This window comes from Ostrinia nubilalis, chromosome 8 (genome assembly GCF_963855985.1).
Source record: "Ostrinia nubilalis chromosome 8, ilOstNubi1.1, whole genome shotgun sequence".
NCBI classification, from domain to species: domain Eukaryota; kingdom Metazoa; phylum Arthropoda; class Insecta; order Lepidoptera; family Crambidae; genus Ostrinia; species Ostrinia nubilalis.
In genome coordinates this window covers 13,825,603-13,844,220 of record NC_087095.1, presented here as the reverse complement: position 1 = coordinate 13,844,220, position 18,618 = coordinate 13,825,603, and the positions used below count along the sequence as shown (strand labels likewise).

General features: G+C 33.9%; 1 long non-coding RNA gene across 3 annotated transcripts; it reads left to right on the top strand.

Moving 5' to 3' along the window:
• The first annotated feature begins 2,993 nt into the window (after positions 1–2,993).
• On the top strand, positions 2,994–5,618 carry LOC135074241 (uncharacterized). Of its 3 annotated transcripts, XR_010257785.1 has the most exons (5): positions 3,398–3,474; positions 3,779–3,993; positions 4,171–4,398; positions 5,158–5,343; positions 5,376–5,618. It is a non-coding gene; the product is annotated as an uncharacterized LOC135074241 (long non-coding RNA). The 3 variants fall into 3 exon arrangements; XR_010257784.1 differs by lacking the exon at positions 3,398–3,474 and adding an exon at positions 2,994–3,236 and having other exon boundaries at positions 5,158–5,618; XR_010257783.1 differs by having other exon boundaries at positions 5,158–5,618.
• Positions 5,619–18,618: the final 13,000 nt, after the last annotated feature.

The following is an 18,618-nucleotide window of genomic DNA, read 5'->3' as shown; positions in this document are numbered from 1 at the left end:
TTACGTTGACGTGCTGTTGACCGTACATACATTCCCTCAAATTAGTTTGCAGCAAAATTCAAATTAGAACCAAACATTCACTTTAAAAAACAAACAAAAAATCTAAAAAGACTGCTGAGATGTTATTTGTAATACAAAAAAAAATATTTGTAAGAAAATTGTGTTGTTAGCAGATTTGGTGCTTATTTCTAACTGCTGTGATAATAAACACTGGGTTTATGCCGCCCCTTTGTAAATTAGTCTTAAGGTTTCTCAAGCTTATAAAAATGAAAGACAAATAATTTATCTTTTCTTTCTCATTTAAACATTCTCTGACACTAAAGGTCATTTGGCAGCCCTCTTTTTAATATGGGTCTATAACAACCATTCTTCCAGTCGTATGAAATAATTCATGTTCAGACCTGTGGCACGTCTAGCATCTATATAGGTACCTAGTTGTAATAGGCGCGATTTTACTACCAAATGCTTGTACGTAAAAGGGACCTTTCCCACCATTTCCTGTTATACGGTTACTAATGGGTATATTCCCGGTCCAAATCTTTAATCAACCCGTAATTTTGGCGGTAATTCAAAGGTCAAAAGGAATTTATCTTTAGCAAACTCAACGACACCTTTGTACGAGTAAACTGACGCATTCAATAGACTCTAATAGGTAGGCTTTGCTCTGGGAAATCAAGCAGTCGTTTGCAAATAAATCCCAACACCAAACAGAATAAAACAACTACTTCAATAGATTGCAGGCGGAGGTACAAATGCGAGCTTCGGGTATTGAACTTTAGAATCGACTTGCAATCAATAAATTCTATACATTTCTTTATGCTACTATTGAAAGTTTCTAGTTTCTGAATCATAATCGACCAATTTGTTCTAGAATACAGTTTACATGCTAGAACAAATTGGTCGATTTAAAATTATACATTGGGTTTGGTTTACCACAGTACAAAGGTAATTAGTCTGTAGCAGAATAAGGAACTTCGATTAACTCCAAAATTCAGTAGGGTAATTCAAGTGCAATCTGTCATTTCAATCTATTCTATTTGTCATTTAGCTTGTTTAATCTGTGCTGAATAAAGTGCACAATATTTAAGCAGGATATGGTTGCACGCGGATTTTTAGAGAGTTAAATCTTTTGGCCAATAGAAAACGTCATAATAGTTATTATATGAACTGGGATTGGTCAATGACTTTTGAAATTAAAATCCGATGGCCTGAAAAAATCGGTTTTCCAACAAACGTCAGTTACGCGCAAGGAGGTTTAGCTATTTATCCATCGAAGTTAATAAGGGAGAAGACATAAGACTAATTTTATTATTTGCCTGCCGCGACCCGGTTTTTACGAACAATGACGATGACGAACGATGAACCAGTAACGAGGAGCACACTTAGCAATGCTTCCAGGTTGCGCCTCGGTATCAATTAAGTAACATTTTCCGTTAAGTTTACTTTATGGCCAACTAAAGGACTTTTGCCGTCTCCATGGACAAACTCGAAGTATGATAACTACAGTCATTGTCAAAATTTTGCACTGCCATTGCCGCTGGATACCATATATCGCTACTATATTCATAGATAATAGACTTTCAGTTAATCGTCAAAATTGACATTGTTTTTTAAATAACAACAAATGGTATGAATTTTTAAATGTGATATTTTTATAAAGGTAAGTCCCCAAAACAACATTTGATAGCCTATTTTCTTTCGTTGGCATCTAAGTTCCTGTTGTCTACATATATGTTACTACTACCTATTGGATAAGTAACTAAGAACTTTGTCGTTTATTCCATGTGAACAAAATCCCTAAAAGCCCATTTGTAATAATATTCTTACTAAACACTGCTGAAAAAGGACTAAACTTCTGAGCTATGAACGTATAATCCAGTAGCATTAAGTAGGTAGGTACGTATAGCGACGTTGGACTTGGAACTTGATATAGAAGTTAGCTGTTTTATATTTTTTTTCACAGCAGAAATCTTTATCTTTGATCTTAATATCTGATCGTACGTATTGTCTTTTAAAATATTACATTTGCCTAAATAAAAATAACCGACCTGCTGCTTATGTAAATTATAATTATTTATAACCCTACTTACAATGCATAACAATCATAATTAGGTATTATAACCCTACTTAACAATGCATAACAATCATAAGATAGTTTGGCGTATAAGTAGGTAGGTAGGTACTATCTAGGCCGAAGGTGGAAGCGATCGACCCGGAAATATTCTCAACCATCTCAACTATCATAATATGTATTTAGAACAGTCCCTCCTTACCAATGATATTATAGATAATACCATTGCTCCTTACCATCAATGCAATCGAGCAGACAAAGGACATTGATAAAAATCGCCCTAAGATTTTCAAAGACTTAGTAGGTATGTACCATAATTTTATGTAGGTATATTTTATTTATTTACTTGCAAGTGTCCAAACCTATCGGACAAGTTGCAGTTCGAAAAAATATTTTAAAAGTATTTAAACGAAATCAAAGTCACCGACATATTGACAGAGCAGAGACAGAGATGCGCTTTTTTAATTCGATTTAAGTAAATAATGGTATGATCGATTAGACTAGAGTCTAATCATTAGACCTTTAGACGGGCGCAGATCCGCCGCGCCCGCAGCGCTTCAGTGGATTATTGCATTTTATGTATATTTAATCACATTTATTTACCTACATTTACATATTTACTCTTTTCTTTAAGTGTAGACACTGTTTATGTATAAGTCCACTATTGCATGCCGTGGCAACCTATAATTAAGGCAGCACTTAGATTAAGTTAAATACGTTGTAAATATTGATTGTCTTCCAGTGTATGTCTTGTTGGTTGTCCTATTAAATAAATAAAATAAATATTTATAGCAACACAATGTTTAAAAATAAAATTTTTCAAAAACGATCAATTTAATCGATTATGTCTATTCTAAATGGACATCCCTATTTGTTAGTCAAATTGTCATTCACTCGCATCACCTTTTCTCTCTCACTCACTCTTGCTGTGTTGCTGTCTTGCTTGATCCTTCTTTGTGATTCGTTTGTGTTTTAGCTTTTATTTTCGGAACTTTATTAACTACAAACTTGGCTATTCAAACGGACTCTGATTGATTGCAATAACGACATACTCAGCCTGGGATTTACTGTTTTTGTGTGGCTCGGCCAAGGCTCGGCTGGTGGTTCTATGGTGTTAGAAAATGAGCAACTTAATTATACACAACAATGGGCAGCACCTCGATCGGTAAGTACCTACATTTTGCTCTGCAATCTTATGAATAAGTACTAGCCTTGCCAAACTTCTGAATTGCCATTCTCATGGCGGGTTGTCTTGAAATGAATGTTCCGCTATTATCTGTGGTTCAACCCTGGACAGTGTGGACAGCCAGGCCCGATTCGATTGTAAGAAACTAGTCGATGGTACAGCGCAATGGAGGCATGAGCGAAACAACAATTATGTTGACAATCCAGCTGGTTTTGGTGTAAATCTAAGGAATTATTTACTTTGACACTATCTCCCTGCTCTCAATGAAAGCTTGTTTTGTTTTTTGGAACTAAGACTACTAGATTATTATTTTTTGTAACTAAGTTTGTAACACGTCATAATTAATTATTATAACAACAATGCTTATTTACTAAAGCTGTTTAACCCTACCCTCTGACCCAAAATTCTACTAACAGCACATAATATTGAATTATCATTTTTTTTATGGTTTGCGGCTCAATTTATTCAACGCACAGGAGTATGTGTGGCATGGCATGCAATGAATCTATTTATTTTTACAGGTTACAGCTCATGATCTTATATGCACAACATGTTGGACCCAAGCCCAAGATACAACACAAATGCATCTACTTCAAATCTTAGCAGAAAATGTGTGCTTTGCAGTAGAACACTAGAGCCTAGAACACGTTCACATCAGCTCATGTCCCTGAGAACTAACACTCAACATCATATTAACATCAGGAACATAATTGTGGAACGACTAACTCCATTAGAGGTAATGCACGCTAAAGTCCTTATTTAATAAAATGTTATTGGCTATACAATCAGTCTAATTCTTGTAAAGTTATTGGTTTCTGTAAATTAATACTAAAATAAAATAATTTAAGTGCGGGACATTAAAAAACTGATAATTTTTTTAAACTTATTTCTAATTATTATTATTTTTAAACAGGTTACTGCAAATGACTACATCTGTGGGGCTTGTCACTCATTATTGCAAAGAGATACCACACCTACTTCACAAGACTCTCCAGATATGCCAACCGGTGCCCCGGTAGGTCACCAACAAGTTTGTGTTGGATGTGGTTGTTCATTATTGCGAACTTGAAGTCATTGTTTGGATACAGAGAATAATCAAGATATATTAAACATTGTTCGAAATTGGATTCAACCCAGAGAGGTAAGAGCCCTGCCAGTTTTATAATACATAAAAATAATTATGCCGGCTTATTATAATAATAAAAAAGGTTTTTTCCGAATCAGCCTTCCCATCCTTCAACTCCTTCCATTGCTTTCAATCTGCCACTACTCTCATCCATACAGGTTATACAGGGTGGAAACGATAAGTGATCTCACTCGATTATTTCTAAACTACACAAGATATCGAAAAACTGGTTACTCATCCTGAAAGTGCTTCACGAGCTCTTTCTAACGGTATCAGTAAATAGTTACAGAATTAACTGGATCTATCCGAAAATTCAATGTTTTCAGCCTCCATACTAAATGTATGCCAGCCACACAATATTAAAAGTGTTATAGATCACTTATCGTTTCCACCCTGTATAATACAAATAGACTTATATTATTAAAATATTGCAATATTATTACTTACATAATATTAAACATAATTTTTACTATTATAAAGCCAGTTAAAAATTCCCTGAGCCAAATAAACTCAGTAAAGTTTTATTTATACTTCCTGCATAACAACAGACTACTCTTTTAAACTACCACTATTCTCACTCTCAATCCTCGTTCCTCATTCATCCCTTTCGTTTCCTCCATAGACCAATCATTCCTCATCATTCAGCGTTCAAATCATAAATTATCTTTCATCACTCATCTTACTATTCCGTTACACACAAAAGTCGTTAATCCTATATAAATATTGCTCTTCTTATTGTTGAACTGTGAATCTGATGTTTTATTTTATTTTCAGATTCGTCCTTCAGATCTTCTTTGCCATAGATACTATCAGAGAGCACGAATTACTACAGTTGGTGCTTATTTAATGAAGCTGAGGACCGGTGATTCAGATGACAGAATAGCTACATTACTTGGCATTTCAAGGAGTACTCTTACAAAATATGTAATGAAAGCACGCAGTATGATGGAGGAACATTTCGTACCAGCACATTTAGGGTTACAACGTATTAGTAGAGAGGAAGTAGCCCAAAGAAACCTTTATGTTCCAGTCTCTTTTCGGGAAGCCAGGAAACGATTTACCACAAAGAAAGGCTATTGTCATCATGGATGGTACATACATACATTTATGTGCAAAAAAGTAGCAATTATGCATACCAAAAAAAAAACTTATTCCCTATACAAATATCGGAATCTCGTTAAACCATTTATGGTACTTTGTTGTGATGGCGACATCATTGATGTATTGGGCCCATATTTAATGAAAATGTAGAACATGACCATTAATAAATAATAAGTACCTACATACGTATTTTCATTTATACCTACATAACTGCCTACTTACCCTTGGGTCGGAATAAAGATATTTTTGGATTTAAATGTAAGTAAAATATATTAACTTCTTTTTAAAAAATGTTTGGCTTTTCCGTAGGCATTCCTATTTTTCCAATACGCAAAGTTCTATTTGCTGCTATTCATACGGTTTGACAAAGGGGTTCTTTATCGATCTACGATTTAAAGTGTAATTAAGACGTCTCTCCTACATATCTATACCTACTTATAATAAATCTGTAGAGAGGTCAATTCTGTACATGAAATATAATTTTCAAAATAACTATCAGGGGGTGATACTGATGCCAAAAATGCAATCAGTAAAATTTTTGTCTGTCTGTCTGTCCGTCTGTATGTTCCTTATAGAAACAAAAACTACTCGACGGATTTTAACGAAACTTGGTACAATTATTCTTCATACTCCTGGGCAGGTTATAGTATACTTAGGAATTCTCACGGGAACAGGAATTAGCGGGAAAATCCTTTTGTATGAAAAATCTAAACCGCTTAGTTAGACGCTTTAAATTTCGCACGTAGGTACTTTAGTAAACTAATTCCCACGGGAACGGGAATTCGCATTATTATACATATAATTCTTGACAATAAATAGTTTTATTAGCAACTAGCGGCCGCCCGCGACTTCGTACGCGTGGATCCCGTTTTACCCCCTTCATCTATCTTACGCGGTTTAGATTTTTTCGTTCAAATGTTTTTTCCCGTTCACGTGGGAATTTTGCAATATCCTGTTGTAACTAAGCTTTAAGTTTATTAAGATACCTACATGTCAAATTTCAAGCGTCTAACTAAAGCGGTTTAGATTTTTCATACAAAGGGATTTTCCCACGAATTCCAGTTCCCGTGGGAATTAGTTTACTAAAGTACCTACGTGCGAAATTTAAAGCGTCTAACTTAAGCGGTTTAGATTTTTTATACAAAAGGATTTTCCCGCTAATTCCTGTTCCCGTGGGAATTCCTAAGTATACTATAACCTGCCCAGGAGTATGAAGAATAATTGTACCAAGTTTCGTTAAAATCCGTCGAGTAGTTTTTGTTTCTATAAGGAACATACAGACAGACAGACAGACAAAAATTTTACTGATTGCATTTTTGGCATCAGTATCACCCCCTGATAGTTATTTTGAAAATATATTTCATGTACAGAGTTGACCTCTCTACAGATTTATTATAAGTACCTATAGAAGATAGAAAATGGAAATGTACTTCTGTTATGCTAATAACCTCAAAATCTGAAGCATTTTTCCTATTGTAACGAATCTCCCGCTTATCCGTGCTTTAAGTATCTACACTAATATTATAAAGAGGAAAACTTTGTTTGTTTGGTTGTAATGAATAGACTCAAAAACTATTGGACCGTTTTTATTAAATTCTTTCACCATTCGAAAGCTACATTATCCACGAGTAACAGGCTAAATTTTATTTTGGAAAATAATAGGGTTCCGTAAAATATGTAGGTACCTAATGTAGGCCACGCGCGCGAAGCCGCGAGCGAAAAGCTAGTGGAGTAAGTATAAGGTGACAATCGTTAAGTAATTTCACATATAAAAATCATTATTTCATTGCTTGGGGGTCTTGGGGCGAACGATGTATGGACGCAGAACAATATCCTTTATTTTCAAATTTAAGCAAAAAGCATTCTGTGGTTATAAAATACCTATGCTTATTTGCACCTAGTTTATCAATCACCATGTTAATTCCATGCTTTCTATCCAGTCGACTGCTCTAACGACAAGGGTGGGCAGTCGTTGAGATGACAGCGCGAAAATCGTCGGCATCCACTAATTATGACCCTTATGTACCACTATATTGACAAAGTTCTCCGTCTTCGTACGCGATATTGGAAATTTGGCATCTACCATCGGCTGATCTGACATTAGGCGTAGTCTGGCTTTGATATTCAATTTTCAACTGTATTACCTTGACAATCAGTTCAAAATTGATTACTAGAAAATTATTTGACAGACGATTTCTACTCTCGACAAATGCATTTGAATTAGCCCAAGTCTTATTATGAACCTCAAAAAATATAGACCTAGGTACTAAAAATGACAGTTTCTCGCATGTAGCAGAGAAAATTATGTTGGCAAGTGAATTGTGAAGAGATCGTATCCCAATAGACTGATTAAACATACGAGTGAACAATTTCATCGATAAATTTATACGTCATTACTATGCATAAAGCCTTCCCCAAGTCTGAACTTTTGGTGACCCTTCAGCAAAGTCTAGCCAATTAGCAGTCTTCACTTATAAGGGCGACTACTTTAGGCCGTTAGCCTGCCGATTGCCACTTCAGTCACTTTTCAGCTCCGTATCAATTTCCTCGTGGAAATAAGACTTGAATTTTTCTTTTATCTGTAGTGTAATAAACTGTTGAGAGAGACAGAGAACAGAGTTTTCTTTTACTCTAATCCCCTTATTTAATAAAAGTTACACCCTACCTAGTTGAACTCTGGCTTAAATTTTCATTTAGTATGGAAATGTCATTTTAATCCAGTGTTCATCCTAGGTGTAACTTTTTATCATATGGGGGTAAATGCTTACAAAAAATATTATATTACAATTTTTACAATTTGACAAATTGAGGACCTATATTTTATAACCTATAATAACTTATAGGCCGTAAGTGATATCACTTTCTCAGGTTAACTCCTCAACAAGAGATAAACATGTGAATCCTAAAAGCAAGTTAGTAGGTAGGTAGTAATTCATTTACGTCGTACAAAACACCTGTCTTCTGAAAAACAACTAACTGCGTAATATTCCATTTACATCTTACAAACTTCACCTGAGTTTATTTTCGCGACACTGATGGCATCTAACAAATTGTAGTCAATTTATTTTGGATTTCGTGACGTCATTACGTTAGGACTTGTCAATCTTATTGCACAACCCACATCCCAATAATGTGTAGGGTTCTTAACAACTTTATTGGGATGTTTCTATTTTGAGAAGAGGCAAAAAGTTCGTGTTTTCGTACGGGGTAATCTCATGGGTCAGATTGTGGAATATTTTTACAGATATAAACCTGTTTTATAGCTCCCTAGTCATCTATATTTTTACATTTGAAATGCTTCATAGTTTATTATCCAAACTACGAGTAGGTACTAAGGGTGGATTCGACCAAACAAGAGTAAATATTAATCTCATAATAAATCGTCAGTTATTCGACATTTTGACATATTTCCCATACTGAAACTGTCAATGTGCCAGTTATACCCTGATATAACTTGACTATAACTGGAATAGCTCAGGAGCTATTCTCGGATCTCGGATAAAAGTTTGGTTGAAACTGGCCTAAAAGAGAGTAAGTGAATGTAATAAGATGTAGATTTATGTACCATCCTAGACTGCATCCCATTTAACGCCAGGTGCGATTGCAGTCAAATACTTGCCTTGTTATGCATAAAAAAAGAAAAAAGATGTAGAGTTATTTTCATTTATTTTGATAAACGTAATTGCAAACTACACAAAGCTAAAAATTGCGAAACTTAACAAGTTGGAATGGTACAATTCAGCTTGGGAGCTAGTTTCATAACAAAGTTAATTATCCAGGTCGGATATTACATGACAGAAGTTGCTTAACAAACCTTTAGGGTCCCGCAGGCAATCTGTGGCATAACAAGGCCCGTAACAGCTTATTATGTAAGCTATTGCAGCTTACGCTAAGGGTACTTTTAGTCATTAGTACGTCATTAGCGACGATCTTGAGATTATCCTCTTTTTAAAGGTCAGTTGACTTAACCTATGAAAAACTTGTTTTTATGTATCTATGGGCTATAGCTGAAAATCAATGGCTTGCTTTTAAGTAAACCAATTACTGAGCTGTTTCCGTTTTGCGTTGCTGCGACACGTATTATTATGTGTGGTTTATTTTATGCATAACAAGGCAGGTATTTGACCGCAATCTCACCTGGTGTTAAGTGAAATGCAGTCTAGGATGGTTTACAATCTGCCCTGAAAGTGCCTATTAACTCTCGCTTTGAAAAGGCCCGGATTAAAGTGTTCGGGAAATACAGCAGCAAGCAGCGAATACCAGTCCCTAGCTGTTCACATGTACAATTACAAGCGTGTACAACATACTCAATGTAACTTAATAAAAAACTCAATGTAACTCTAATCCAAGAATAAAAATAGTAAGTTTCAAGTAATCTTTGAAAACAAGTGTCGTTATTGTTCTCAATTTGTTCAATATGTGTCTTAATGAAACAAATGTCTTTCTTTTTTTGGTACAGCCAAGCTATTTTAGGGCACAAAACAACAAAACAAACAATATGTGCTTACATCAATAACCTAAAAGAAAAACATGTCATCAAACGGAATTCGATTCCCGTCACGTGCACATAACTCATGAGACGACGAAAGTATTACCATTAAGTACTGGATCCATCACAGGACCCAACAGTCCAAAACAAATAAGGGCATTGACACGACCTTTGCTGATAGCCGAGTATGAAAGGTCAGACCATTTTGTAGGAATTGCTTACTCTGCAACTTGACCCACAAACAATGGTGTTAAATATTATTCAGTGATGTTTATTTTTACTTTACTCTACTGAAGTTCTACTCGGTCTTATAGTTAATACCGCAGTTTATTGTAAAAAAAAGTTAGTTTTTACATTATTTATTGTGAATTAAAAAAAATAAAACCGACTTCAAATGCGTGAACACAAAAAAAAACTAAAAATTAAAAATATTGCGTATAAAAAAGTTCATCCCCAATTTTCCACCCTTGGGGGTGAAATATTTTCTTCAAATTCGCATGAAACCACCCTTTTGATAATACCTATTCAACAAAAAAAGAATCGTTCAAATTGATTTATAATCGGCGGAGATATTGCGTATAAAAAAGTTCATCCCCAATTTTCCACCCTTGGGGGTTGTTTTTTCTATTATTAAATTTAAATGGGACCACCCTTGAAGTATTACCTATACGCCGAAAAAAGATTTTTTCAAATCGGTTCATAATTGGCGGAGTCATCGCGTAACAAACATAGAAAAAAAAAAAAAAAAACATACGGGTCGAATTGAGAACCTCCTCCTTTTTTGAAGTCGGTTGAAAAGAACATTTATTTTTTGTCTTCGCCAAATTTTACATCACATCGTTTGTTCGTTTCAGAAACTCCCAGGGATTTTTACAACCCGCATCCAGTTGCTTCAGCGACCTTTACGAGATCGTAAATATTTAAAAAATCTGAAACGGTCTCATAATTTTGGCAAAAACTCAAACCATCCTTGTTTCTGTCAAATTAAATAAGTAGTTTCTGGCTTTTACATTTTTACTTTGTCTCTAATATCTGAAAGTGGTGGTTCAAGAAAAAGCTCTTCTATCTCATAAGCGGTACTATTACTTAGTGATCCTTTAAGCGGAACAGCAAAAAATTCACAACTGTATAAAATTTACAGTAGAACATTACATTTTCTCGTAAAAGGAGCGCGTTTCAGCATAATAATAATATCGTAATGAACCATATTGGGAAAACTGCGATAATTCTGACAATAAAACTTTTGACAATATAGCTACCTACCTAACAACACAAAATGTCAGGCGATGCAAAAGATCTGTAACTGAAAAACTTTAATCATAGCTACTTTTAAATTCAGCAGTAGTTATTATAATTATATTTTCGTAAGAAAATGTCGTAGAAAAATAATAAAAGACTTGCGAAAGGATAATTTTCTACGTCGTAATACTCACATTAGCAATAAAGTAAGCTTTCAAATCCAGTATGAGGCTTATATTGCATTTAAAATGAGACTTATTCCACCGTATAATTTACAAAAGCCATAAAAGCTAACAATAATATTACAGTCTTTGATGCCACTGTAAGTAAATACAGGGTGCGTGATGCGAGGCATAACTTCTCGTAGGTATAATAAAATAAGTCCTATTGATGCCATTCCTTTAATATTATAATCCAAGTTTCAGTTGTAATAACACAGCGTGCCAGCAAAAGTATATTTAAATATTCAGATGAAATAGTTCGGTTTTATTATAGGTAATCGCTTTTTTTCTACGTAGAACTGACTAGATTAAATAATGTTTATGTATGAAATTACCATAAAATAATAACGATGGAAGCCTATATTTCTATATAGGTTATGGGGTTCCTCAATAAAGTCTGACATAAATCATGTTATCTATCCTTTTATTATTAAGTAAAGTTTTTATAAAAAACTAGCTGACCCGGCGAACTTTGTTCCGCCTTTATAAGCAGACTTTTTTTTATTTCTAACGGGATAAAAAGTATCCTATGTCCTTCTCCTGGCTCTAAACTACCTCCCTGACAATTTTCAGCTAAATCGGTTCAGCCGTTCTTGAGTTATAAGTGGAGTAACTAACACGACTTTCTATATATATATAGATAAGGAGTTTTAGGGACATGTTAACAAAAACGATAATGGTGAACCCAAATCACTACCCTGAATTCAATATCAGTACCCTTTTCCCGGAAATCAAATCCGCGCGTTTTTATTCATTTCTGTTAAGTATTCACTTCTCGATGTTGCTTATATTTTGATGTTTTCACTATTCTGAGTACATAATAATAGTGTGACTAATTTTGTTGCTGCAAAATAGCAATTAGTACAACTGCATAAATTGTCATCTAGTTTATCTCCGTATAGGTAGGTATAACACTTTTCAATCTTGATCTATAAACTACATGGTTGAGACTGTTAAAAGTCGTAAAAACCTAGTCATCCCAGACTGCATATCACTTAACACCGTAAGATTAAGATTGCATAGTCTCCCTTTACTTCGCGGTTGAAGACTCGCAAGGAAAACGCGTCAGCAATACCTTTACAGAATAAGGGAACAGTCACTGAACTCTATCCATAAGTGTGCCAAATATAAATAAACAGTAATTTGAAATATATGTTAATTTAATCACTACTGATGATTTTCATGGCTTCCGTAAATAGTCGCAAATATAATTTCTGTACGAAATACATACAAATGTGTTATAAATAAACAATATTGAGTTAATTGGCCAAATTACTACATTTGTGTCATGTAAGTCGATATTTCTGTGACAAACTGAATTTCATGCGAAGCAGTACACGACTGTACTCACCTCCACGTCATTAGAGTTCGACGGGTTCTTGAAATTTTGCGACGCGTAGAACTTCTCTCGCTCCAGCGTGATGTTATGCATGATATCCATTTTGCGCGCGACTGTGCGCTCCCATAATGACGAGTCCAACTCAATCCCAGCAGTCAGTTCCCAACCCCATTTCTGTGTGTAATGTTTTTAACGCAATAACTTTACGCCGTGGGTTTGACACTTGGAAGATGAGGGCGTTCATTTAGTATTAATGAGATGCCAACTCGTGAATTCTCGCCTAATCTGAAACAATAAGAAGTGCTTTAAGGGATTTGGCTCGCTTTTAACCTGTAAATACTTCAGTAATTTTTGTTACCGTAAAGTTAAGCATGGGGTATGGAAATGTCTTTATAGACCTTTTTAATATTTGAATTAATGATTTAGTTATTCTTGAAAAATTTAATTGTAAGTAAGTAAGTAAGTAAGTAAGTAAGTAAGTAAGTAAGTTCTTTATTGTGTATAGAAACAAGGTTACAGAAAGATCTTAAATTAATTACAGAGTATCACTTGATCCTACCCTTTCAGGCGTATACACATTTTTAATTTTTATATCTAAACATATTTATTTATAATCTAGGTATTCTTGTACACTATAAAAACATTTTTTAGTTAACCATTCTTTAATAACATTTCTAAATTTTGAGAATTTTAGTTCTTTAAAATCGTCTGGTAGTTTATTATATATTTTTATACACATAATAAAAGCATTCCTTGATGCTAGTGTTAATTTTGTCTGAGGCCTTACTAGTTTATTTCTGTATACAGAGCGTAGGTTTCGATTTGAAATTTGAAATTTCTGAATAAACAAGTCTTGATTTTGTTGGACAAATAAACAACAGTCAAAAATGTAAAGGCAAGGTAAAGTTAACAGATTATATTTTCTAAAAAAGGGACGACAGGAGTCTGTTTGTTGTAGTCCAAAAATAGCTCGAATACATTTCTTTTGCATAATAAATGCCTTATCCCTATGTACAGAGTTTCCCCAGATTAAAGCTCCATAGCGCAAAGATGAATTTACATAGCCATTGTAAGCAGTGATAGCAGCCTCTTGTGATACAATTTGACTAATACGTCTAAGAGCGAAAACAAACCTATTCAGCTTTGAACAGATTTCAAATATATGTTGCTTCCAATCACAATGACTGTCCAAAGTTATTCCTAAAAATTTTGTATGTTGAACAGCGTTAATTACCTGTCCCTTAAAATTTATGTTAAGTTTCGGTTGTATTTTTTTATGTGTACCAAATTGTATGTATTTTGTTTTATCTATGTTTACTTTTAAATTGTTTCTATTAAGCCACTCAATAACCTTACATAATGCCATGTTTATATCACTTTCATGACATAAATAATTTTTATCTTTATCACCTTTGATAACAACAGTGGTATCATCTGCAAACAAGATACATTCATGTGGTATACTTCTGGGTAGATCATTAATATACAGAAGGAACAAAAGCGGCCCCAAGATACTACCCTGAGGCACTCCAAATTTATTAACTTCACATGATGATACATAGTTCTCTAAACATCTACTTTTAGGACAATACTTCTGAGTTACCACACATTGTTCTCTCTGTGACAAATAGCTTTCGATCCATGTGTAGCATGGTCCGCGAATACCATATTTATAAAGTTTCGAAAGAAGTACTTTGTGGCATACAAAATCGAAAGCTTTTGTCATATCGAGGAACAGAACTGACACTGGAATACCATCATTAACACAATTTGTTATAGATCTAATTAATTTAAATGTAGCTAGTGATGTACTTTTACTTTTGCGAAAGCCGTTCTGTTCCTCTTTTAAAACATCATTACTGTCTAAAAAACTATTCAATCTGCTAAACATCAACTTCTCTAAAATTTTTGAAAAAATCGGTATAAGTGTTACTGGTCTATAGTTCTGTAATAAAGATTTTGCACCTTTTTTGTACAACGGTTTTACAATTGATTTTTTTAAAACATCAGGAAAAGAACCTTCAAGCATGAGTTTATTTATTACAAAATTAAATGTGAATTGCTGCACTATGATTAAAATACTCTTTTTAACAATATCTGTGCGAATCTCATCAAAGCCTACAGACATCGAGTTTTTTAGGGAGTTAACTATTTTTATGAGTTCAGTTTCGGATACTGGACTTAAAAATATTGTAGACTGTACAGATTCTATATGTTCATCAACCAAGTAAGAATTGGAGTTTTCATGGTGATTGCCAGAAACGCTATCAATAAAATATTTGTTAAAAACATTTGAAATAGTCTGTGGATCCTTATACTCATTTTCGGGTGTACATATCTTTTGTATCGAGCTTAGCTTTTCAAAATTCTTAGTGTATCTATTAATTACATTCCATACCGCTTTACATTTGTTATCAAATTTATTAATATAATTTAAATTATTACTTTTCTGAGAGAATTTAATACATTTCTTTAAAATAGATGAATAATTTTTATATAAAATACTGTAAGAGCCATAATTTTTTCGATTACATAAGTAAAGTGTACGCTTTCTTTGACAACTTCGTCTTATACCCTTTGTTAACCACCTTGAAGTTTCACTTCTTAAATACTTCTTCACCTTTACCGTAGGGAAACATAAGTCATAGAGTAACTTGTACAAACTGTAAAACTCGTTGAAAGAATCGGTAGCATTCAGATTTTCTTCATAAATTGTTGAAAATGACAATTTTCTTAAACACTCGAGGAACTTTTCTTGATTCTCGTTGCAATAGTCCCTTTGAAACTCGTACCACCATTTTGTTACAGGTCTCTTTCGTTCTTTGATTGGAATTCTAAGCACTTGAGCTGTATGATCAGACAGACCCAATTCATGAATACTGGATGTGCTACTTTTTATATTGGTTGCTATTTGATCTATGCAGGTTTTGGTGTTGTTTGTAATTCTTGTGGGTTCATTTATCTTTAATTCCAAATTGCAATTTTGTAAGACTTGTTGTAGTTCGACAGCGATATTAGTGTTTGATAAAGTATTGATGTTCCAGTCTCCACAAATTACTATCTTTTTGCGTTTTTTTTTACACAGTTCATACATCAGATCTGATAGCTTTTTGAAAAATATTGAGTTCGTAGATGATGGCGTTTTATTAGTATAAATACAAATTACAATTATGCCATATGCCGTTAATTCAAGTCCACAACATTCGAAGACAAATTTCTCGGATAAGCTTCTAAGGTGGTCAATCATCTTATATTCTATATCTTTTTTAAGTAATATAGCAACTCCTCTACGTTTTGAGCGTTTTCTAGAGAACCATGTCGCCATTGTGAAATTATTGAGTTTTAAATTTGACTCTGATCCCACCTCAAGGTTTGTTTCACATAGACAAACAACATCTATTGTTAATCGCTGTTCTTTTTCGAATTGGATGATTTCACATTGGAGTAAATCCTGTTTATTTAGAGCTCCAGCAATATTTAGGTGTAATAATCCAAGAGAGGTGTCATCATAGTTAATATATTCAGGACTTTTTTGGTCATTCATATCCACGAAAAAAACTAGTACTTGCATCGTTTATGTTACCTATTAACTTCTGAATATTCAAAAATATCGTCCTCATCCCAGCTTTGTTCAGTTTTCCTGTTGCTGTCGAAAACATTGTGTACTTCAAGTCCTGATTAGAATCAAACATGTAAACGTGTTGATGTTCTCTCACGTCATTGGATAGTGCTCTATTAAAAACCTCTACTTTGTAATTAAATATAGGCGCACCACAAATATATGTAGGTGGAACCAGAATGATGTTTGTGTGCATCACTGGTATTAGAGCTTTTCTAATTTCTTTCACTAATTTAGCATATGTTTTCTGATGGTGGAAATCGCTTTCCCCAAGTAATATGACACAGTAGTCTTCGGAGTTAAAATCTTTTACTTTGGAGTATTGTAACTATAATTGTAACTATAGTAACTACTTGAACCTTCACGTTTACCTATTAATTCAAACTTATTTCGGGAACATTATATGTTTTATGCCTTAGTTTGTCAATTTTAATCTAGACCTTGCTACAGGTTGAGAATGTAATTATTGGAATCCGCAAATCATTTACGATGTCGCCTTTTCACTTAAGAAATAATGGGGGGAATCCATTTGATCAAGTAGGCAGATAAAAAACAGATGACGGTACAGATTTTAGATAGGATATCTGACAGTAATCGACTTTATTGTACGCCACACTTGACAATTACAAGAAATATGTTACAATACTAGCTTTTGCCCGCGGCTTTACCCGCGTGAAATTTCGTTTGTCACAGATCGTCATAAATTATAACCTATATTTATTTTAGATTATGAACAATATTACTGTAAAGTTTCATCAAAATCCGTTCAGTAGTTTTTGCGTGAAAGAGTAACAAACATCCAGACATCCAAACTTTCGCATTTATAATATTAGTAAGAAGTAAGCCCAATTTCAGCGAACTTATCCATTCTGGTCTTGAAGAGATGGCGTCTTCATTATTGGGATATAATTTGATTTGATTATGTTGAGCTTATCATTTTATTTGTAACCGTTCTAAATTTTATCTTGTTTGCCCATGTTTACTGATGGTAACTACCCTCAAAATAATTTTTCCTTACGGTTAAGTTCTAATCTTCTCCCGCGACTCTATTAATCTATTTGCATGAGTCAATTCTTTACACAACTATGCACAGAAGTATTTAGGTATTTATTATTTATATTTTCGTAACATTTTTCAGTTCTTTATAGCATTTTACAATCCCAAGCTGCCAACGTAAATACGTGTGATTTTCACCATGAAAATTAAACATTCCGGCAGGTGTTAAATGACTTTTTCCTCTGTTAAACCCTAAAAGTTCTTGTCAAACGAATTTCAACTCTGCTCCTTAATTTTAAGAGTTCATCTGCCAAAATATTTCGCGCAGTTAATCTTTGAAAGAATTGCAATTTCAGAGGCTTTATTATCCATAAATACTAAATTAAGTTCCTTTGTAATCTGAAATCCGCACTTTAAAGGCCTATTCATTTTACCTCATATTTCCTCACATAATTTTATAACATTAACTTTAGTTAGGGGTAAGGTAGGTAATATAAGGGTAGGTATAACAAGACGTTCAAGATGGAATCAAATGGCGGCCCATGATTGGGAAAGCCGACCCCGCGTAACGGGATAAGGCGAGGCAGAAGAAGAAGAAGGTAATTGAAATGGCTTAAATATTAAATTATACAATTACGATGTCATTATTTTAAGGTAATTGTTCGTATTAGCCGCTGCGATACAAGTTTTCCTGCTTAGTGCAGAGGCCGCCAGAATAAATTGTACAATGTGACATCTTTTAGTAATAAATACTGTTTTTTTTTTTTAATTTACCACATTCTTTATTGAGTTAGCAGACATACCGTTAAGTAGGTTTTAGTTTGGGTAAGTATATTTGAAAACACATAGGTATGTAGGTACTACATACCTTTAAATAATAATTATGTTAATAGGACTTGTCTTATACTTATTAATATCGACGAATTCGTGCACAAACTGAAAAACTACATTAAAAAGTTAAAAACTACTATAAAACTATATAACTTATAAAAACTGCTATAAAGTTCTTAAAACAACTTTTACGCGACATTTTCCTAAATCCTAGTTAACTTTATTACCCTCGGAGCTAACGTAATGATCAGGTACTACAACTCAATTTCTGAGCCTAACTCGTGCGCAAAGTTAGGTAATACGATCGAGGTTAGCAAATAGATACTTATCTACGCAATATTCCGCCCTGAAGAGGTGGCAGGGCAAGCGATTTTTGGGACGTGAATAAGTGCCCTGAAAA